The following is a 24,352-nucleotide window of genomic DNA, read 5'->3' as shown; positions in this document are numbered from 1 at the left end:
ATTTTTGAAGCTTTTCAGGTGGAATTAATTCCTATTCTTTCTTGATGTTCGGCATAACAGTCCGTGGTCTCCGTTGTCGTATTTTACGCTTCATAATGCGCCACACATTTTCAATGGGAGACAGGTCTGGACTGCAGGCTACATGTCGGTTTTTGATGCAGTACCGCCTGAGGGATCGGAGATCACGGGCTGTCTATGTTGGTTTTCGGGCTTGCCGTTTACGTGCAGTGGACCACAGATGGTAGAGATGTCCGATAATATTGGCCTGCCGATATTATCGGCCGATAAATGCTTTAAAATGTTATATCAAAAATTATCGGTATGTTTTTTTTATTTTTTTATTTTTATTAAATCAACATAAAAAACACAAGATACACTTACAATTAGTGCACCAACCCAAAAAACCTCCCTCCCCCATTCACACTCATTCAGACAAAAGGGTTGTTTCTTTCTGTTATTAATATTCTGGTTCCTACATTATATATCAATATATATCAATACAGTCTGCAAGGGATACAGTCTGAAAGCACACATTATTGTGCGTGCTGCTGGTCCACTAATAGTACCAACCTTTAACAGTTAATTTTACTCAATTTCATTAATTACTAGTTTCTATGTAACTGTTTAAATATTGTTTTAATTTATTTTTTATTCAAGAAAATGTTTTTAATTTATTTATCTTATTTTATTTTATTTTATTTTTTTAAAAAGGACCTTATCTTCACCATACCTGGTTGTCCAAATTAGGCATAATAATGTGTTAATCCCACGACTGTATATATTGGTATCGGTTGATATCGGTATCGGTAATTAAGAGTTGGACAATATCGGAATATCGGGAATCGGCAAAAAAGCCATTATCGGACATCCCTAATAGATGGTGAAATCCCTAAATTACTCACAATAGCTCGTTTAGAAATGTTGTTCTAAAACTGTTCGACAATTTGCTCACGCATTTGTTCACAGAGTGGTGACCCTCGCCCCAACCTTGTTTATGAATGACTGAGCATTTCATGGAAGCTGCTTTTATACCCAATCATGGCACCCACCTGTTCCCAATTAGCCTGTTCACCTGTGAGATGTTCCAAATAGGTGTTTGATGAGCATTCCTCAATTTTCTCCGTCTTTTTTACCACTTGTGCCAGCTTTTTTTTAAACAATTTGCAGCCATCAAATTCCAAATGAGCTAATATTTGCAAAAGATAACAAAGTTTATTAGTTCGAACGTTAAGTATCTCGTCTTTGCAATTCATTCAATTGATTGAATAGTTTGAAAAGGATTTGCAAATCATTGTATTCTGTTTTTATGTACAATTTACACAACGTGCCAACTTCATTGGTTTTGGGTTCTGTACATTTAATATGGCCCCAAAATTATACTTTGATGAAATAAAAGCATGTTTTACTGTATGTTTATGAGCTGAGGTATGTTTAGAAGTATATTTAGACTTATTATTTCGGTTTATTTCGTCAGGGGATAGAAAACGTCAGAACGACTGCAATTGCATGCATCCCGGCGAAGCCGCACACGTCCTTGGTGTCCTTTTGTTTTACTCTCTCTATACACAGCTGTTGCTCAGTCAAGGAGTAGTCTTTTCCATTAAGCTAAATGTAGTCTTTTGTTGCGCCCTAAAAAGTGTTCATACTGTAAGTATTGTACTTATTACCCACTAGGTGTTTGATTTAATTGTCCATCCATCCAGACAGACCAGTACAGTGATTAAGTCACTGTCGACTATGCACTGATCCATCTACAATCTCGCATTCCATTCTTCCTTCACTTCCCAAAATACTTGACCTCCTCCACTTGAGGCAGAACTTCACTCCAAAACCAGGGGGTGCAGTCCACCCTTTTACGACCGAGAACCATGGCCTCAGATTTGGAGGTGCTGATATTCATCCTAGCATCTTTACACTCGGCTGCAAACCGCCCCAGTGAATGCTGAAAGTCCCACTTTGATGATGCCAACAGGACCACATCGTCTGCAAAAAGCAGAGATACGATCCTTTGGCCACAAAACTGGAAACACTCAACACAATGACTGCGCCTAGAAATTCTGTCAATAAAGATAATATGCAGGACCAGTGAAAAATGGCAGCCATGGAAGTGTCCAACATCTCCTGTGAACATATCTGACGTACTATCGGCAATGCGAACCAGACTATTGCTCCGATTGTCCATGGCCCGTAGCAACAGACTCCTGGAGCCCCCTCTACAGGACACTGTGAGGGACACGATTGAATGCCTTATCCAAATCCACAATACATTTGCAGACTGGTTGAGCAAACTCCCATGCCCCCTTCAGTATCCTAGCGAGAGTATAAAGCTGGTCCTGTGTTCCACGACCAGGACGAAAACCGCATTGTCCCTCCTTAAGCCGAGGCTCAACTAACGACCTGACTCTTCTCTCCGGCACCCTGGAATAAACTTTCCCCAGGAGGCTGAGGAGTGTGATCCCTCTATAATTGGAACACACCCTCCGATCCAACTTCTTAAAAAGGGGGACCACCACCCCGGTCTGCCAATCCAGAAGTACCGCCCCAAACTTCCATGATTAAACAGACATGTCAGCCACGGCAGTCTGACAACATCTTAGCCTTGAGGTTTTCGGGGCGATAGTCATCCTGTCCTGGGGCCTTGCCACAGAGCAGTTTTTGATTACATCAACAACATTGGCTCCAGTGATGAACATGTCCGTGTTTGTGACCTCAGACCACAGAGGGTGTGTCTGTCGGATTGAGAAGATCCTCAAAGTATTATTTCCACCGCCCAACTATATCCACAAAAGTGTTCAGCAGGTTTCCGCCCCCACTATACAAAGTGTGGACAGGGCACTGCTTTCTCCTCCTGATGCGTCGGATGATTTGACACAAACTTTTTGAGGCCGACCAAATATCCTGTTTAGGGACCATCAGTTGAGAAACAGACATTTTTCAATAGCTCTCTAAGGGGCGCTTGCGGCCCAACAATGGTCCCAGGCCCTATGCTCAAGTAACACTGACCCCCAGTATAGGCAGATTGGCTGAGTTCGTTCTGAGTGCTGCTTAAGTGCTTGTTTGCCGAGTCTGCAAGTTGGCGTGACATCACATGCAACAAAGGTATAAAAATCAGATTTTACGAAAATCGATACCCGGTAGTATTAACGGTGCCTATAAAAGTACCTAATTCACACATCCCTACTTAGAACAACCACTCACGATTATTTTCTGTTTCTTTAGGTGACTATGTGATCCACAATCAATTCCCGATTCAACACAATTCTCGCAATATATTGTTTGGTATAAAAATGATAATAAAACTAGGGATGTCCGATAATATCGGACCGCCGATATTATCGGCCGATAAATGCTTTAAAATGTAATATCGGAAATTATCGGTATCGGTTTCATAATTATCGGTATCGGTTTCAAAAAGTAAAATGTATGATTTTTTTAAACGCCGCTGTGTACACGGACGTAGGGAGAGGCACAGAGCGCCAATAAACCTTAATGGCACTTCCATTGTGTGCCGGCCTAGTCACATAATATCTACGGTTTTTCACATTCACAAGTTAATGCAATGCATACTTGGTCAACAGCCATACAGGTCACACTGAGGGTGGCCGTATAAACAACTTTAACACTGTTACAAATATGCGCCACACTGTGAACCCACACCAAACATTTCGGGAGAACATCCGCATCTTAACACAACATAAACACAACAGAAAAAATACCCAGAATCCCTTGCAGCACTAACTCTTCCGGGATGCTACAATATGCAACCCCCGCTATCCCTTAACCCCCCACCTCAACCTCCTTATAGTCTCTCTCAGGGAGAGCACGTCCCAAATTCCAAGCTGCTGTTTTGAGGCATGTTCAAAAAAAAAATGCACTTTGTAACTTCAATAATAAATATGGCAGTGCCATGATGCTCTAAAAATGTATTTAAAAAAAATGATCTTAAAAAAAAGTTATGGGTAAATAAATCAGATCTTTTTTTTCAGCGTCCTTATTATTTTGTAAAAAAGTGAGAAGTCCGTGCTGTCACTATGATGGGTTGGAGGCTATTACAAATTCAATGGTTCACATAGCTGATGTCTGTGCATCTTCTACTGGATCCTATCATTGCCTCATTCACTACTACATTGTGTTGAATGGTCAAGACTTAATTCTACCTTTTGCTTACATGAAGTTGATTGGATGTGGTGACAACATTGCGTTTCTATATCGAACATTTCCCAGTTTGATGCTATGACAAAAGTAAACGTCTTCTATTGTTACATACATGTCATGTGGTGATTGTCTCATAGCAAAACTACAGAAATGCCTGAACCACGGCAAGTAGAGATCTATCGTTCCGCCGCCCAGCAGCAGCCTCTGGTGAATGCATGTGTTGTCCTGCTCCTGTGTAGTCAAACAGAAGTGAAAGGAGCCAGGCTCTTTGTTTGGTCAGCCCATGGGAAAGACCTCACTCTGTGAAGCCCTCTGAGAACTAAAACACTGATTCTGTAGGCAAGACTACGCACAAGCAGAAAAAAGGGCATTTACCCCACATATTCCAAGATTCATACCACGGGCCACTGGTGATGAATTCCAAGAACAAAAAAAGCTCAGATCAATGAATTAAAAATAGAAATGCCATGATATTAAAGAAAAAGAGAGAACAAACTGATAAGTGCAAACGTGAGAAAATGAAAAAAACAAGTATAGACAAGCATGAGTGAAAGGAGGAGCTGGTTGGCATCCCGTGTGTGTTCCCAGGAGGATTACACAAGCAGCGGAGGCAACACAATGACAGTAGGAACTCCATGAATGAAAAAAATATTTTCTATGTGCAAGAGGAATTCTGTTGTCTATTTCACGTGGTTTATTTTTTAACTTTTGTCTCATTTCTGGAATTTTAGCGTTTTGACCAGGTTGGAATTAGAGTGTGGCCCTCCCCGAATCAGAATTTTACATTTGCTTGGGGAGAAAAAAAAAAACGTTAACGTGCAGTACCGGGGTCCAACAGAGAGGAAGCAGCTGCGTAAAGAAGCCTGGATGCAAAATGCCTGAGTCTCCTCCTCTGAAGAAGAAGCACTTTAGTAGCTCATACACATGCATGGGAAGACTGTAAACATTGATATTAGGATGTTTTTTTTAAAAACAAGAACTACTCAGATTGACAAAAACACCTGGTGTAATGTACCGGGTGATAGTGAATCTTACAGCGGAACATTGATTACAAACTCCTCATTGTACAAACTTTAGATTTACGAACCGCAGACCGAAAATAAAAACGTTTCATCCACCTATTGTATGCCTGCAATCCGGCCATTTTGTGCCCGGAAGCACATGTGGGTGCTCTCCGGTGCTTAATCAGTCAGCAGAAAAGTGCTGTTGGTCTCTCCTGTGCGACCTTGTGTGTTTTTTAGCCTTTTTGCAGCATTTTTCTTGTTTTGCTAGCTCAATGAGAGTCCAAAGAAAGCAATGGTGTGGTTTGAAAGACTCAGGAAGTATACACATTGTTGCCGACACCCCCCAGCCCCACCTTTCCCCTGCATGTAAAGATTAACCGACAAGGCAGGGAATGAATAATTGTAAAGTTAAGAAATAGGTATTATGATTTCAAACTGTGAAAGCACGATTGAAAAAAAATCAAATTTGCTATTTTCTCTACAGTATAATAATGTTCATATTGAAAAATAAATTGTGAGAATCGTTTTGAATTGAAAATCGTTTTGAAGTGAAAATTGTGTTGGTCTGAGAATCGATTTGGAATCAATCACCCCAAGAATCGGAATGGAATTCCGATTCACATCCCTAGAGTGCACCACAGGACTAGTGACAGTGTGTGTGTGTCTCGACAGGGTGGCTGTATATAAGGAGAACAGCTTTGGCTTTTTTTTTAATGAAAAGAAAGTTGATGCATCAGCCTCTTGTTATGTTTCTTATTATGTTTGTTACACTTTATATCATGGGTGTCAAACTCTGGCCCGCGGGCCAAATTTGGCCCGCCGTGTAATTTCACTTGGCCCGTGAGGTGTTATCAAATTAACACTAGAGCTGGCCCACCGATTATATACAGTGGCAGTGCCGCGGTACACCGCTAATTGTCATACTTGCCAATCCTCCCGGGAGACTCCCAAATTTCAGTGCCCCTCCCAAGAATTGTAACATCCACTTTTCGTCCAGTCCAACGAGTGCTGGCTCAGTTACATAATATGTGCGGCTTTGGCACGCACACAGAAGGGAATGCAACGCATACTTGATCTTCAGCGATACAGGTTACACTGAGGGTGCCAGTATAAAAACCTTTAACATTGTTAGAAATATACGCCACACTGTGAATCCACACCAAACAAGAATGACAAACACATTTCGGGAGAACATCCGCACAGTAACACATAACAAAATAAACACAACAGAACAATTACCCAGAACCCTTTGCAGCACTAAATATTCCGGGACGCTACAAGGTGTGTGTATGTGTGTGTGTGTGTGTGTGGGGGGGGTGGGGGGGGTGGGGGGGGGGTGTATATTGTAGCGTCCCGGAAGAGTTAGTACTGCAAAGGGTTCTGGGTATTTGTTCTGTTGTGTTTATGTTGTGTTACTGTGCGGATGTTCTCCCAAAATGGCGTATATTTCTAACAATGTTAAAGTTGCTTATACGGCCACTCTCTGTTATGATCCGCTGCCCGGATCATATTTTTTGTTTACGTTTTCAAGATACTTGTGTTTTTGGTTAGTTTTGGACTCCTTGAGTACCTGTTTTGTACACCTGAGTTTGTTGCCATGGCTGCTTATTATTTTCACCTGCCTCGTTTGTTCCCGACACGCACCTGTTTGTCATCACTGACATTATTATTTAAGTCTGTCCTCCCTGCCATTCGTTCTGGCTTCGTAGTTTGTTTTCGTGCAACAGTTGACGACTTTTGTTCCGGCTCTGTACCTGTTAGCTTCCATGCTAAATTCCTTTGTTTTTTACCTTCTAGCTCCCATGCTAGCTCTTTTAGTTTTTGCCTTATGTGCTATGAGCACCCTTTTTCTTTGTTCCAGTATAATTTAGTCCGGTAAATAAATCATTTATTTTACCTTCACGCTGTGTCCGAAGTCCGTTGCATCCTGGGAGAACGAAACCCCGCATCACCATGCGCCCCGGTCGTCACAGTACGAAGCCAGCAAAAAGTTCTTTCGCATCGGCCCTGACGGAGGTGGATGAAGAAGGTGCGTGGATGGTCCTCCGAGCGATGGAGGCAGAGACGCTCCGCTGCAATCCAGATGAGGAGATGATTTGGGGACCTGGAGGTGTTCTGGTCCCGATCGACTCCATCTGGCCCGGGGAGGTCCGCTCTCAGCCCGCTCGCACGCGTCAGCGAAGGCGGAAGTCGCACAAGACGGCTTCAGCTCGCGACAGAGACACGCCACCCCCGCAATTCTTCCCTCCGGAACACAGCCAAGCAGCTCAGGATTCCCCCCCGCCGATGTTTGGTAATCCCATCACTCACTTTGCCAAACATTTCACTGAGTGGGCTGTCAGTCAGCTGGAGACCCGCGCGGATGACGTCATCCCGTCCACTGGTGATGACGTCATAGACGAAGACATTTTTTTCAATTCAGTCAATTCTTTCTGTCAGCCGCCTCCAAATGACTTTAATTCAACAATTAAATACTATCAGGACATTTTTGTTAATTATAAGTCTAGTCAGTACCAGTCACATTCTGGTTTTCAAGCCCCACCCCCTATGGCTCAAGCTCCGCCCACTCCTCTGTTTTCTCCCTCTTGGTCGTCCCTACAGTCAGCTATTGAAGAGCAGTATAGACATTTTGAACAATCAAAAGGGGAGGAACCTACCCCCCTCCTCACCTCCTCCCTCCCACCCCTAAAGACTGTTCCAGACTGTACAAGACGCGTCTGGGATCCGCTTCTTGAGGGGGGGGCTAGTACTGGGTGCCTTGCTAGTGGGCAGGCACAGCTGCGCCCAGCCAAGCCCAAAACTCCATGCCGGCCTCCGCCACCAGACATTCGGCATGCTAAGCCGCAACCCCCGGCCAGGCCACCTCCGCCAAAGTCACGCCCAGCACCTGCTCCAAGTCTGGTTCCCACACCAGCACCAACTCAAAGTCTGGTTTCCGCACCAGCACCTGGTTCCACGACAACGACAGCCCGGACGCCTGCCACTCTGACGCCACCATCAACCCTGGTGGTTCTGCAAACACCATCCTCTCCACCTCCTGCTCCATCGCTGCAAAGCACACGAGACCCCGCAGAGACCGACCAAGTAAAAAGGGCATTGCACCAACAGGCCAAACAACTTGGACAACAGGAGGAACAGTTTGGCGTTCTTGGGGCTTGCGTCAATGCCATGGCGGAACGCCAAGACGCCCGCCTTGATGTTTTGGAGAGACAGCTGGGCAGTATACTCTCCGCGCTGCAGGTGATGATTCCCCCTACGGCCAACCCAGCAGTCCAGCTGAGACATCCACCACCCGCAGATACTCCGTTGCCTGCTCCGCCTCTGGCTCCGCCCACGCCGACAGCGACGACGCCTTCTGTTTCCACGGCGACGACGCCTTCTGTTTCCACGGCGACGACGCTTCCTGTTTCCACGGCGACGACGCTTCCTGTTTCCACGGCGACGACGCTTCCTGTTTCCACGGCGACGACGACGCCTCCTGTTTCCACGGCGACGACGACGCCTCCTGTTTCCACGGCGACGACGCTTCCTGTTTCCACGGCGACGACGCTTCCTGTTTCCACGGCGACGACGACGCCTCCTGTTTCCACGGTGACGACGACGCCTCCTGTTTCCACGGCGACGACGACGCCTCCTGCTTCCACGGCGACGACGACGCCTCCTGTTTCCACGGCGACGACGACGCTTCCTGTTTCCACGGCGACGATGACGCTTCCTGTTTCCACGGCGACGACGACGCTTCCTCCAGCTTCCACGGCGACGACGACGCTTCCTCCTGCTTCCACGGCGACGACGACGCTTCCTCCTGCTTCCACGGCGACGACGACGCTTCCTCCTGCTTCCACGGCGACGACGACGCTTCCTCCTGCTTCCACGGCGAGGTCTGCTCTCTCCTCGTCGTCTCAGCGACCTCGGGTGTTCTGGCGGCGCAAGCGGCGCTCTCGGAGGTTAGAGTATGGACGCCATGGACGCAAACAGCACCGACACCCGAGACGTAGTCGCAGAACTCTCCGGCTGCTGAACTTTTGGCGCCACTCACGCCCACCTTCTCGGCAGCCACGAATGTGGCCTTTCCGTGGTCGCCCACCTCGCCTCCGGCAGCGGCGTTCCATTCGCCGCCGCCACCTGACTCGTCCCCGGTGGATTCGGGGACATGTGACCTGGCGACCCTCCGCCAAATCCTCCCTCCACCCTCCCTGGACTCTTGAACTTTGTTATAGTTGGGGGGGTTTTAGTTTTTCAAGGGGACATCTGGAATCTGTCCTTTAAGGGGGGGGTACTGTTATGATCCGCTGCCCGGATCATATTTTTTGTTTACGTGTTCAAGATACTTGTGTTTTTGGTTAGTTTTGGACTCCTTGAGTACCTGTTTTGTACACCTGAGTTTGTTGCCATGGCTGCTAATTATTTTCACCTGCCGCGTTTGTTCCCGACACGCACCTGTTTGTCATCACTGACATTATTATTTAAGTCTGTCCTCCCTGCCATTCGTTCTGGCTTCGTAGTTTGTTTTCGTGCAACAGTTGACGACTTTTGTTCCGGCTCTGTACCTGTTAGCTTCCATGCTAAATTCCTTTGTTTTTTACCTTCTAGCTCCCATGCTAGCTCTTTTAGTTTTTGCCTTATGTGCTATGAGCACCCTTTTTCTTTGTTCCAGTATAATTTAGTCCGGTAAATAAATCATTTATTTTACCTTCACGCTGTGTCCGAAGTCCGTTGCATCCTGGGAGAACGAAACCCCGCATCACCATGCGCCCCGGTCGTCACAACTCTCAGTGTAAACTGTATCGCTGTTGATGAAGTATGCGTTGCATTTACGCGTATGTGCGTACAGGAGCCGCTCATATCTTGTGACTGGGCGGGCACATTGTTAGAAGGGATGAAAAGCGGACGTGATGTCAGCTCGTAGAGGACGTTAAAAGCAGTGCCTGTAAGGTACGCGACTGTGGTCCGGGTGGACTACGAGATATAATGACTGATGAACACCTTCGTTCGATAATGAGGAATGCCTCAGCTCAAAGCCTGAGCCCCGACATTAATGAACTCGCATCCAAGAAAAGATGGCAGGTATCTGGCTTGGGCACATCAGATTAGATCAGTGTGTTGCAACCTGAGCAGTTTAAAGTCCTGAATGGTTGGTTTATTCATTATTTTATTTTCAAATGTATTAGCCTGTGGAAAAAGTTAATGTTGATATTTACCTCAGAAGGCTGCAAATAGAAAAGAGGCGTTCAATTTTTATTTAAATTGTATTTGATATGCCATTGATATTTTTTAATTATTATTATTATTATTTGAAACTCGATTTTGCATGTCACTATAAAGTTATATAAGCCTTGCTTGTTCAACATTCAATGAAAAACTTGTTTGGGTCCCTATCAAAAAGGTTAATTTGTTCAACCTTGGCCCGCGGCTTTGTTCAGTTTGAAATTTTGGCCCACTCTGTATTTGAGTTTGACACCCCTGCTTTATATTGTGTACAAACTTTTACTAAAATATGGAATTTTATTGAGGCTGGATTACATTTTTTTCTTATAAAGAGATTTGCTTCAAAAGTCCTGTGGGGAGTGCTCAGAGAGTACGGGGTATCGGACTGTCTGATTGTGGCAGTCCGCTCCCTGTATGATCAGTGCCGGAGCCTGGTCCGCATTGCCGGTAGTAAGTCGGACACGTTTCCAGTGAGGGTTGGACTCTGCCAAGGCTGCCCTTTTCACCGATTCTGTTCATAACTTTTATGGACAGAATTTCTAGGCGCAGTCAAGGCGTTGAGGGGATCTGGTTTGGTGGCTGCAGGATTAGGTCTCTGCTTTTTGCAGATGATGTGGTCCTGATGGCTTCATCTGGCCAGGATCTTCAGCTCTCACTGGATCGGTTCGCAGCTGAGTGTGAAGCGACTGGGATGAGAATCAGCACCTCCAAGTCCGAGTCCATGGTTCTCGCCCGGAAAAGGGTGGAGTGCCATCTCCGGGTTGGGGAGGAGATCTTGCCCCAAGTGGAGGAGTTCAAGTACCTCGGAGTCTTGTTCACGAGTGAGGGAAGAGTGGATCGTGAGATCGACAGGCGGATCGTTGCGGCGTCTTCAGTAATGCGGACGCTGTATCGATCCGTTGTGGTGAAGAAGGAGCTGAGCCGGAAGGCAAAGCTCTCAATTTACCGGTCGATCTACGTTCCCATCCTCACCTATGGTCATGAGCTTTGGGTTATGACCGAAAGGACAAGATCACGGGTACAAGCGTCCGAAATGAGTTTCCTCCGCCGGGTGGCGGGGCTCTGCCTTAGAGATAGGGTGAGAAGCTCTGCCATCCGGGAGGAGCTCAAAGTAAAGCCGCTGCTCCTCCAGATCGAGAGGAGCCAGATGAGGTGGTTCGGGCATCTGGTTAGGATGCCACCCGAACGCCTCCCTAGGGAGGTGTTTAGGGCATGTCCGACCGGTAGGAGGCCGCGGGGAAGACCTAGGACACGTTGGGAAGACTATGTCTCTCGGCTGGCCTGGGAACGCCTCGGGGTCCCACAGGAAGAGCTGGACGAAGTGGCTGGGGAGAGGGAAGTCTGGGCTTCCCTGCTTAGGCTGCTGCCCCCGCGACCCGACCTCGGATAAGCGGAAGAAGATGGATGGATGGATGGATGGGCTTCAAAATACAAACTTTTCTATGTACAAACCCTGTTCAAGAAACAATTGAGTTCGGAAATCGAGGCTCCACTGTATTTAAAAAGTGATGAACGTTACTCTGCTCGTTGGCTAAATGTTACCTTATACAATCAGTAAAGTTATTGTACATAGAAAGTGAATTATTGCCTTTACATGGTTACAAGGGAAAATAAAAAAAATGCTTAGATTTTGCTTCATTAAAGCATATTAATTTGTTAGTGTAGTTCAGTGCTTTTTGTCTGTTTTAAGGGGGTCAGAATTTGAAAGTTGAGATGCCGGATCATAAAAAAATCATCAATATATATATATATATATATATATATATATATATATATATATATATATATATATATATTCGGGGGGAGCTCAAAGTAAAGCCGCTGCTCCTCCACATCGAGAGGAGCCAGATGAGGTGGTTCGGGCATCTGGTCAGGATGCCACCCGAACGCCTCCCTAGGAAGGTGTTTCGGGCACGTCCGACCGGTAGGAGGCCACGGGGAAGACCCAGGACACGCTGGGAAGACTATCTCTCCCGGCTGGCCTGGGAACGCCTCGGGATCCCCCGGGAGGAGCTGGACGAAGTGGCTGGGGAGAGGGAAGTCTGGGCTTCCCTGCTTAAGCTGCTGCCCCCGCGACCCGACCTCGGATAAGCGGAAGAAGATGGATGGATGGATGGATATATATATATATATTTATATATATATACAGTCATGGTCAAAAGTCAGAAGTATACATACAGCAATGTTAATATTTGGTTACATGTCCCTTGGCAAGTTTCACTGAAGTAAGGCGCTTTTGGTAGCCATCCATAAGCTTCTGGTTGAATTTTTGACCACTCCTCTTGACAAAATTGGTGCAGTTCAGCTAAAATTGTTGATTATCTGACATGGGACTTGTTTCTTCAGCATTGTCCACATGTTTGGGAAGGCCATTCTAAAACCTTAATTCTAGCCTGGTTTAGCTTTTCCTTTACCAGTTTTGACATGTATTTGGGGTCATTGTCCTGTTGGAACACCCAACTGCGCCCAAGGCCCAACCTCCGGGCTGATGATTTTAGGTTGTCCCGAAGAATTTGGAGGTAATCCTCCTTTTTCATTGTCCCATTTACTCTCTGTAAAGCACCAGTTCCATTGGCAGCAAAATAGGCCCAGAGCATAATACTACCACCACCATGCTTGACAGTAGAATGGTGTTCCTGGGATTAAAGGCCTCACCTTTTCTCGTCCAAACATATTGGTGGGTATCGTGGCCAAACAGCAAATGTTTTGTTTCATCTGACCACAGAACTGTCCTCCAGATGGTCTTATCTTTGTCCATATATATGTGCAGTGCACACTAGGGTTGTATGGTATACCGGTATTAGTATAGTACCGCGATACTAATGAATCATATTCGGTACTATATCGCCTCTGAAAAGTACCAGTACTAATTAGGAGTCTTTGTTTGCTTACTTACTAATAAAAGAGAAGTTGTCTTATATGTTCACTATTTCATTTAAGGACAAACTTGCAATAAGAAACATATGTTTAATGTACCGTATGATTTTTTTGTTAAAATAAAACCAATAATGCAATTTTTTGTGGTCCCCTCTATTTAGAAAAGTATCGAAAAATACCAAAAAGTATCGAAAAAATTTTTGGTACACACACACACACATATATATATATATATATATATATATATATATATATATATATATATATATATATATATATATATATATATATGTATATATATATATATATATATATATATATATATATATATATATATATATATATATATATATATATATATATGATAAATTGAAATGGTAAATTGCTTTTCTACCTTCAAGGTACTCAAAGCGCTTTGACACTTTTTCCACATTCACCCATTCACACACTGATGGCGGGAGCTGCCAAGCAATGCCCTAACCACGACCCATCAGGAGAAAGGGTGAAGTGCCTTGCTCAGGGACACAACAGACATGACTAGGATTGCGGATCAAACCGGAAACTCTCAGGTTGGTGGCACGGCCGATCTACCAACCAAACCCATCTATCCATCCATTTCTACCGCTTCTCCCTAACCACACCGTCCCAATATATACATTATTATATTAATAATATATATATATATATATATATATTATTCTAACGTTTGCACTCTTTGTGCGTCACTACCACTTAGTCACCCACTCTACCTCGCACCTTTGCTGGTGTTACATCTCACTTTATCTGGCAGTAACAGAAGCCTTCGCACGTTACATTTTTTGGGGGGTTAGATTATTATTTTTGACAAACTAGCGTGAATACAAAAGTTGGCTTATTCATATTCATGGATAAAAAAATCTATTTTATTTTACCGTTGAGGTGTTTAATTTTTTTCTACTGATATTACTCACCTCCATTAAATTTTAACCATCAACCATGACCTCTCCCCCTGTGTGCTTATGTCCTAGAACAGCCTTGACATAAAAACACACTAACACCCCCCCCCCACACACACACACATACACACACACACATATTCATGTAAACATACAAGGTACCCTGAGCAATGTCTACCCTAATTAAAGCCTGGTCTTCCCAGATGGCTGGCATTAACGACGTGGATGGTCGGAAGGGTTGACATGTTTTATTGCAGTATCTCATTAATGGTTAGGTTTAAAACAGGAAAAAAAAAATGAACAAAAGCATATGTTATGAGCATTAGTACAAAAAAACACAAATGCTGCATATATTCATGTGTGTCTGCTGTTGGCCACATTTCTATGATGTGACACAAAATCATGAATTAAGGCACATTGAAGTGCAAATTATTGGTATTTGTGTGTGCATTATAGGCCATTATGAACACATAGAGATCCAAGACATTGCTTTTGTACATAAAATGAGTCACCCTGCCTTTCAGCATGTGCTGTGGCTGTCTGTGCTCATTCATGTAAGGCAGCAAATGCCACAGTACAGTAGTTTAGAGAGTATATAGCCTCTGGGAAAAGGACAAAACGCATTATCTGCATGGACACTTTTCAATACGAATTCTCCCAGCAATTACACTGAACGCCAGCTCTCCCCCCCCCCCCCCCCCCGCCCCCAACCCCTTCACATCCCACCCCCTCTGACAAAATGGCCGGGGTCCAGCCAGTTTGTCTCACCGAGACCACCGGCGGAAGATCTCCCGCTTGTTGATAACCCAACAGCCACACCGGTTTCCTCTACAGGTCACATCCGTCACCGTGCCGTCGACAGAAGCATCCACTCACACACCCTGAACACGTTTTCTCAATTGACGAGCTGGAGGCGATAAACTGATGGTGCCAAGAGAGTTGGTTTCCATGGCGACATTGGCGGTGCTGTTCGGAAACTGTTGTGTGTGTGTGTGTGTGCGTGTGTGCGTGTGTGTGTGTGTGTGTTTCAAAATGAGAAGAGGGAATGGGCTGCAACCATTGGTTCAAAAGGTGGGTGGTGATAGCAAGGTTGTGTTGCTTGTTCCTCCTTCCGTACATTATTAAAACAATTATATCGCTCACACGAAAAGCAAACACATACTGTACATTTTCAGGTTTTTTTTTTGTTTTTTTTAATCGCTTATTGCATACGTTTATCAAAGGAAACCATACTTTTTACCACTTTGAGTGCACGACTCCAACGTGGTTCTCAAACTTTTTTTTTCCACCAAGTACCACTTCAGAAAACCCTTGGCTCTCCAAGTTAAGTTAAAGTTAAAGTACCCATGATAGTCACACACACACTCGGTGTGGCGAAATTATTCTTTGCATTTGACCCATCACCCTTGATCACCCCCTGGGAGGTGAGGGGAGCAGTGAGCAGCAGCGGTGGCCGCGCCCGGGAATCATTTTTGGTGATTGAACCCCCAATTCCAACCCTTGATGCTGAGTGCCAAGCGGGGAGGTAATGGGTCCCATTTTTATAGTCTTTGGTATGACTCGGCCGGGGTTTGAACTCACGACCTACCGATCTCAGGGCGGACACTCTAACCACTAACCAGCATAATGACCAATATTTAAATACAGTAGCGTAGTAGGTCTAAATATTCAATAAAAACAAAGCAGAGGTTTTATTTAACAAGTCCATTTAATGTTTTGGGCCACTGTAGCATTACACAAAGTTGAATATTGAATTAGGTGATACTTTGGCATACCACTAGGTGGAGCCCGCGTACCACAGTTTGAGGTACATGGTCGAATTTATCAATCTGTTAACTTCCTAGCTATGGTTATGGTTATGGTTTTGATGTATTTCGAACATGCATGATACATATTTCCAATTTGTCATTACAACATGTCCGAATGAGACTTTTTTTTTTTCCATTTCATAGCAATTTCTTGTACTTTTACCAGTTCCTTTCCTGTTCTCGATGTGTAACGCAAATTAAATAAATAAACAAATACACAAATAATCAATAAAGTTAAGTTGGTCACACACACACTAGGTGTGGTGACCCATCCCCTTGATCCACCCCCTGGGAGGTGAGGGAAGCAGTGAGCAGCAGTAATTTTGGTGATTTAACCCCCAATTCCAACCCTTGATGCTGAGTGCCAAACAGGGAGGTAATGGCTCCCATTTTTATAGTCTTTGGTATGACTCGGCCGGCGTTTGAACTCACAACCTACCAATCTCAGGGCGGACATTCTAACCACAGTTCTCGTGATTTAAAGGTAGAGCTGTCAAATCAGATTAATCACTCTTTTGAATTTTGATTAATTATGCTTAATCACACACTAGTACTCACTTGCTTGACTTAAATGAACTTAAAATCAACCTCAACATTTGGACACAAATGCAATTTTATCGCCGAATGTCATTTAGGAATATTTTTTTAATGTTTTAAGGCTACTTGAGTGCATTTATTTGCTCAAGACTTGTTATACAGTTCTATTTAGGGAGCAATTTGAAGTGAAATTTGCCAGTGAGCACACCTGTTGGAGTCTCCTCACTCATCTTTGCACTGACATATGCATTGACCTGATCACTGACCGTCCAACAACCCGTACTGCCATTTAGGTAAACATCCACAGCGAAGTTAAACGAGCATCCATCCATCCATTTTCTACCGCTTGTCCCTCTCGGGTGCTGGAGCCTATCTCAGCTGCGCTTGGGCGGAAGGCGGGGTAACACCCCTGGACAAGTCGCCACCTCATCGCAGGGCCAACACAGATAAACAGACAACATTCACACTCACTTTCACACACTCGGGCCAATTTAGTGTTGGCTAAATATGGCTTAAAAATTTCAGTTGAAAAACTTCAAATTAAAGCTTATTTCTTTCTTAAAAAGCACTTTGAGGTTTTGTGGCTACCTACTGTTCATTCTTACAGTACATCAAGCGAATGTGTTGAGTAGAGAAACGTGTACATTGATGCGATGTTATGCCATGTGACAGGACATAAAGGTTAACTCGCATCAATCATCTGCAATAAATTGCTTGCAATTCTACATGCATGTCTGATCAGATCAAATTAATGACATCCAACGAGTCAAAGCAGCTCTGATGGAATGTGCACTTCTGTGTATTCATTTGCTGCACACACACACAAAAAGTGAAAAAAAAGAAGGTGCAATTAAATATTACTTTTTTTTTTGTAAAGAAAAAACACATTAGCCATTTTTAAAAAGAGATTAAAAAAAAAAAAACAGCATCTTACCTTTATTCCAAACCTCAAATGATAAAGTTTTCGGTGCAGCCCCTTAGCAGGGTCTTGTTGCATCCGCGTCACAGAGGCTGAAGCAGCACAGAGACACTGCGGTCCAGCACAGGAGCGTTTGACGGAGCTCTCACAGAGGGGGTTGGTCTCAGTAGAATCCGAGGAGCTGTGCAGCTTAACGAGCCTACGGAATGATGAGCTCTGCCTCACCTCAACACTCGGTGCTTGACTCCCCCACAGGACCCCCGCCCCTCCTCTTTTTGTCCTCACAATGGCGATGAAACCTCCTGTTGGCGGAAGATGCAGCCTATACCTGATCTCCCCTCTCTCTCCCTCTTTCACAGGCACATTCCCACACACTCATTTGCATCCCATTGAAAAGTTCACACACACCTCTACATTTTCAATTATGACATCATTCACACTCTCTAGTATCTACTCAATTTTGCCCAACCCTAGCCTGGTCTGTGCCATATATGTACAGTGGAACCTCGATTTATGAATCGAATTGGTTCTTGGACGTGGTTCACAGACCAAAAAGTTTGTATAGTGAAGCAGAGTTCCACACAGATCAAGCTGCAGCAGAAAAAAACATTTAAGGATGGGGGAGGTTGGGGGGATTTTACAATTTTTAGCTCTGCCAAAAATTAATTCCCGTCGTGGGAGCGCGCACGCTTCTTAAAACTGCACAGCTGGGGCTTCGTCTGTCCACAACAGTGACCAGAGTGGACTGCAACGTACTAGACTAGACTAGACTAGACTTACTTTTATAGTCATTCAAATTTGAACATTACAGTACAGATAAGAACAACATTTTGTTGCATTAGCTCGTTGTAGTGCAGGATAAAAAAAGCAATAAGGTGCAGATATAAATAAAAAGATTACTGTACATATAAATATATTGCCCTTTTGCATATGCATCCACGTTTATGGATGTATTTTATATTGTCTTTATAGTCCAGCGAGTTAATCCGTTTTTGGGGAAAGTTGAGGGGATTATTATGATGCGTTCAAGAGTCTTATGGCCTGAGGGAAGAAGCTGTTACAGAACCTGGAGGTTCTGCTATGGAGGCTGTAGAACCTTTTTCTAGAGTCCAGCAGTGAAACCAATCCTTGGTGGGGGTGGGAGGAGTCTCTGCAGATTTTCTGAGCCCTGGTCAGGCAATGGCTTTTTGCGATTTCCTGGATAGGAGGAAGAGGAATCTGGAGAGACTTCAAGTCTGAGGCACTGCAGGCTCCAGCCCAGACAGAGATGCAGTTGGTCAGTAGGCTCTCTATAGTGCCTCTGTAGAATGTGGTGAGAATGTGTGGAGGGAGCTGTGCTCTTTTCATCCGACGCAAAAAGTGCATGCGGTGCTGAGCTCTTTTTAGAAAAGCTCTGATGTGTAGGGACCAGGTCATATTGTCAGTTATCTGCACCCCCAGGAACTTGGTGCTGCTTACGATCTCCGCTGCTGTGCCGTTGATGAAGAGTGGAGCGTGGCTGGACCGGTGCCTCCTGAAGTCAACGATGATAAAGATAAGGATGATAAAGATGGCAAAGGCGCAGGACTAAATTTGGCCAAATGGTGGGGTCTATCAGAGGCATACAGTCATGGAAAAGGATGCCAGCCCATGTCAGAAACGGTGACACCTATTTAACATTTAAAACGGCACTGAAACAGTGGTTGGAAACTAATCAGACATGCACGCACAATTAGATTATTAACTTGTTTTTGTTTTTGTTTTTGTTTTTGTTGTTTATTTGATTTTTTTGTCCATGCTCTGTGCTTATGGTATGCTTGTAATGTGCAATGTCTTGTGATTGATGTATCCTTTTGTATCATGACCTGTTGAATGTTTACTGTATTAACCTGCCTTAGGACAACGAATGAAAATGAGCTATTGTGCTAACTCCGGCATATTTACTTTGTTGCTCTATGTTGATGAATATGCATTATCCTAATTCAAATAAAAAAAATAAAAGAACTGAATACTACGTGTGAGAAAAACTCTTATATCTGTAGTTATTTTAAGGATATGTCTTGGAAATTATTGAAGCCTTTATCGTGTCCAAAAAAAATTAAAAAGTTGGCCATTTGTATGAATGTGGGACTGTTGATGTTATAATCCGCTGCCTGGATCATATTCTGTTTGGGTTTTCGGGTCACATGTGTTTTCTGTTAGTCTTGGACTCCTTTTTGTTCCTGTTTGTGCATCTCTGAGTTGGCTACCATAGCTACTTATTACCTTCACCTGCCGCTTGTGTTCCGGACGCGCACCTGTTTGTAATCACTGACATTATTTAAGCCTGCCTTTTCCAGTCAGTCGGTCTGGCTTTTTTATTTGCGTCACACGACTGTTTACGTAAGTTTTTGCTTGTTTCCTAGCCCCTGCTTGTTACCATAGTCTGTGCTAAATGTTAGCCTTAGCTTCCGGTGCGATCGGCACCTTATTCTGTCGGTTTGTTTTCTGTTTTGTACGTGTTTTATGTTAACTCACTATTAAATCATGTCGTTACCTGCAAGTCCTGTCCAGATTCGTCCATTTTCATCTTGGGAGAACAAAACCCGCATCATCATGCGCCCCGATCGTAACAGAAAGAAGCCAGCACCTCGTTCCCTCGCATCGGACAGCAAGGAGTCTTTGCCTCGCCGTCAGGAAGCGTCGCTCCCGAAGACTCCTCCTCCGGACAGCAGCACGCCAAAAGCAGCCCAGTCTTCCCCTCTGAGGTTTGGTAATTCCATTCATGTTTGTACCAAACAATTTTCCGACTGGGCTGTGAGCCAGAGGGAGACCCGCCCTATTGACATTACGCTGCTTACTTGTCATGACGTCATCCCTCCCACTAGTGATGACGTCAGAGACCAAGATTTTTTTTAGATTCTGTTTACTCCCTCTGTCAGCCGCCCACTAAGGACTTTGTTTCTAGAATTAATCCTTATGAGAAGATTTTTTCAAGATTTTGATTTTTTCAGTCCAAGTCTCCTGTTTTCCAAGCCCCGCCTCCAGTGACTTTGGCTCCGCCCCCAGTGACTAATGCTCCCAGAAATGGACATTTTGGACAAGTGAGAGGGGATGAGTCTACCCCCCTCCTGACCTCCCTCCACCCACCCCTAAAGATGGGGGTAGCACAGCTGCACCCAGCCAAGCCACAACCTCCAGCCAGGCCACCTCCACCAACCAAAGTCACGGCTAGCACCTGCTCCCAGGCTGGTTTACGCACCAGCACCTGCCCCTAGGCTGGTTTCCGCACCAGCACCTGCCCCCAGGCTGGTTTCCGCACCAGCACCTGCTCCTAGGCTGGTCTCTGCACCAGCACCTGTCCTCAGGCTGGTTTCCGCACCAGCACCTGCCCCCAGGCTGGTTTCCGCACAAGCACCTTCCCCCAGGCTAGCTCCGGTACCTTCCCCCAGGCTAGCTCCGTTACCTTCTCCCAGGCAAGGTCCGGTACCTGCTTCCACGGCGACGACTCCTCCTGCTCCTGCTTCCACGGCTGCGACTACTCCTGCTCCTGCTTCCACGACGTCGACTCCTCCTGCTCCTGCTTCCAAGGCGGCAACGTCGAGTCCTCCTGCTCCTGCTTCCACGACGTCGACTCCTCCTGCTCCTGCTTCCACGGCGGCACCGTCGACTCCTCCTGTTCCTGCTTCCATGGCGGCAACGTCGACTCTTCCTGCTTCCACGTCGACGTCGACTCTTCCTGCTTCCACGGCGACGTCGACGACTCCTGCTTCCACGGCGACGTCGACGACTCCTGCATCCACGGCGACATTGACGACTCCTGCTTCCACGTCTCCTACTGCTGCCTCGCCTACCTCGATGACGATGCCTGCCGCTTCCACGCCGTCTGCTCCTTCCTCGTCCCCGGCGGGCCTTCTCACGGCGCCTCTACCCTCCTCGTCGCCAACGTCGTCGCCTCCGCGACCTCCGGCTGGAAAGCTGCGCAAACAGCCATTAGACGCCGGCATGCAGCCCTCTCAGAGGTTAATTCTTGTACGCCCACAAATTGGGCGTAAGACTCAAAGACTGCTGAAGTTCTGGCGTCACTCCCGCCCACTACCTCGTCGGCCACGGATGTGGCCTTTCCGTGGTCGCCCGCCTCGCCTGCGGCAGCGGCGTTCCTTTCACCGCCGCCACCTGACTTGTCCCCGGTAGATTCGGGGACACGTGGCCTGGCGACCCTCCGCCAAGTCCTCCCTCCGCCCTCCCTTGACTCTTGAACTGTCTTGTAGTTGGTGGGTATTAGTTTTTCCTAGGGGCCATCTGGAATCTGTCCCTTAAGGGGGGGTACTGTTATGATCCGCTGCCCGGATCATATTCTGTTTGGGTTTTCGGGTCACGTGTGTTTTATGTTAGTCTTGGACTCCTTTTTGTTCCTGTTTGTGCACCTCTGAGTTGGTTACCATAGCTACTTATTACCTTCACTTGCCGCTTGTGTTCTGGACGCGCACCTGTTTGTAATCACTGACATTATTTAAGCCTGCCTTTTCCAGTCAGTCGGTCTGGCTTCTTTATTTGCGTCACACGACTGTTTACGTAAGTTTTTGCTTGTCTCCTATCCCCTGCTTGTTACCATAGTCTGTGCTAAGTGTTAGCCTTAGCTTCCGGTGCAATTGGCACCTTATTCTGTCGGTTTGTTTTCTGTTTTGTACCTGTTTTATGTTAACTCACTATTAAATCATGTCGTTACCGGCAAGTCCTTTGCGGATTCGTCCATTTGCATCTTGGGAGAACAAAACCCGCATCATCATCGTACCAGGTGATGTACTAAAACCTCTTCTTTTTTTTATTTAAAAGCTACATACTGTTCTTTGTTCATGCACATAATAAATTATAATAAAGTATTTGGATGTATTCATTAAATTAATGTATTCTTGGTTACCAAAAAGGGATTTAAAGTAATATTGTGATATTGACACATCTTATTTGTGCATCATTTTTGGCAACCACTAAGTTGTCGTTTGAGGTTTCAGTTTTTTAAAGGGTACCTTAACACGATAACGGTACAGTTTGTACTGTATTATCGTACATGTAACTCTCTTATGGCTAATTTAATAATTAAAAAAATATTACATTATGAATAATTTTTTGGTAAACAAGAATACATTGATTTAATAAATGCAACCAAACGCTTTATTAATATTTATTATGTAAAATAACAGTTTATATTTTATGTAGTTTCTAAACAAGGAAGAGGTTTAACATATTGGATTAGCAACAGTACTTTACAGTCACATTAATACCATACAAATGGCAAACTCTTTCATTAATTGGACAACATGAAGGATTAAATAATTTCAAACACATATTGTTACATCCATCCATCCATTTTCTACCGCTTATTCCCTTTGGGGTCGCGGGGGGCGCTGGAGCCTATCTCAGCTACAATCGGGCGGAAGGCGGGGTACACCCTGAACAATAATCAGGAATACAAGTGTTGGCCTCACACGTAGTAATCAGTTGTGGACAGACAAAGCCCCAGCATTACAGCTTTTCAAAGCGATACGAGCTCGCAGTGGGAATCAATGTTAATTAATAATGCACATTGACAACGGATGATATATATTTAGTTGTGATTTGCTAGGTAGCATTACTGCACCTGTACACATCACATGCAAACCATTGAAAATATTCCAAAGAATACCAACGTGCCAAAGCAAATGACCAACTCTTTCCTCTTTTTAATCAGTTTCAACAGATGGAAAACAACAATGGCAAATAACGTGAACGATGGTTGTAATATACAGTCTATACATTCCTTTATTCTGTTTCATTGTCATGCCGAGCGCAGAAGCCTTACATATTTTCAAAATGTATTTTTATGGCTGCGTCTTCCATTTTTTCTGCTGATATTGTTGTGTTGACTGCCCCCCCCCCCACCTTTCAGTCCCTCACACATACCTTAATTCAGGGTCCCTGCTAAATCACATTATTGTCCCTGTGTGCATGTGAATGTGCGTGTGCGTGTGTGTGTGTGTGTATGTGTGTGTGTGTGTGTGTGTGTGTGTGTGGGTGTGTGTGTGTGTGTGTGCGTGCGCGTGTGCGTGTGCGTGCAATTTGGTTTGAAGCTGCACAAAGATGAAAATACGGCTGCATATGTACCACTACATCGATAGAGGACAAATGGTTTGTGTGTTTCTTTGTGAGATTATTCACAGTCGGTTTGAAGTGTATGAATGGATTTTCTCCATTTTGCATAGTGTTTGGTCAGTGATAGCGTACATTAAATTTACGTTTTCTTGTCGTGTAGATGTTGATTAAACAATGAATGAATGAAGAAAGACTGTTATGGTAAATTAATGGTGATCTAAACAGAACACACTGCCTAACAGACATTCTGAGGACAGTTCTAAAGAGTTTGGTTTTATTGAGAACAATGACAGAAGACCGACATGTGTGATGTGTCTTTAGGTGCTAGTAGAAGAATATATCACCCACATGTATAACACCAGTGGCGTTGGCCAAGGCTTAATTAACACTGTTTACAATGTTTACTTTCCTGCCAGTCATTTTGATGTACTTTCCTGCCAGTTGTCCCTCATTTATCACAGTTAATGAGGACCGGAAATGACTGCAATATGACTTCCACAAAGTAGGATCCATCCATCCATTCTCTACCGCTTGTCCCTTTCAGGGTCGTGGAGGGTGCTGGAGCCTATTATCAATAAATAAAATATTTTCATAGTTAGAGCATATAATAACTGTTTATGAACTCCTAAATAAATGTTTAACATTATTAGAGTCCTCTAAACATGAAACAACTATGGCCATCACCCGGCTACGACAACATGGCAACGACATGGTAATATTGAGGGTTCCTGGTTCCAATCCAGCTTCCGCCATCCTAGTCAGTGCTGTTGTGTCCTTGGGCAAGACACATAACCCGCCCCTCCCAGTGGCACCCACACTAGT

At 44.8% G+C, this 24,352-nt stretch overlaps 1 protein-coding gene across 1 annotated transcript in view; it reads right to left on the bottom strand.

Annotated features, from left to right (window-relative positions):
• LOC133612510 (excitatory amino acid transporter 2-like) overlaps positions 1-17,668 on the bottom strand; it is an 88,588-nt gene extending 70,920 nt beyond the window's left edge. The window contains exon 1 of the mRNA XM_061969968.2: positions 17,459-17,668. The gene's annotated coding sequence lies outside the window, so the exon portion shown is untranslated. The remainder of the gene's footprint in view (positions 1-17,458) is intronic.
• Positions 17,669-24,352: the final 6,684 nt, after the last annotated feature.

This window comes from Nerophis lumbriciformis, linkage group LG10 (genome assembly GCF_033978685.3).
Source record: "Nerophis lumbriciformis linkage group LG10, RoL_Nlum_v2.1, whole genome shotgun sequence".
In the NCBI taxonomy this organism is placed as follows: Eukaryota; Metazoa; Chordata; class Actinopteri; order Syngnathiformes; family Syngnathidae; genus Nerophis; species Nerophis lumbriciformis.
The sequence above is the reverse complement of the archived record's forward strand: the minus strand, read 5'-3'. Positions and strand labels throughout refer to the sequence as shown.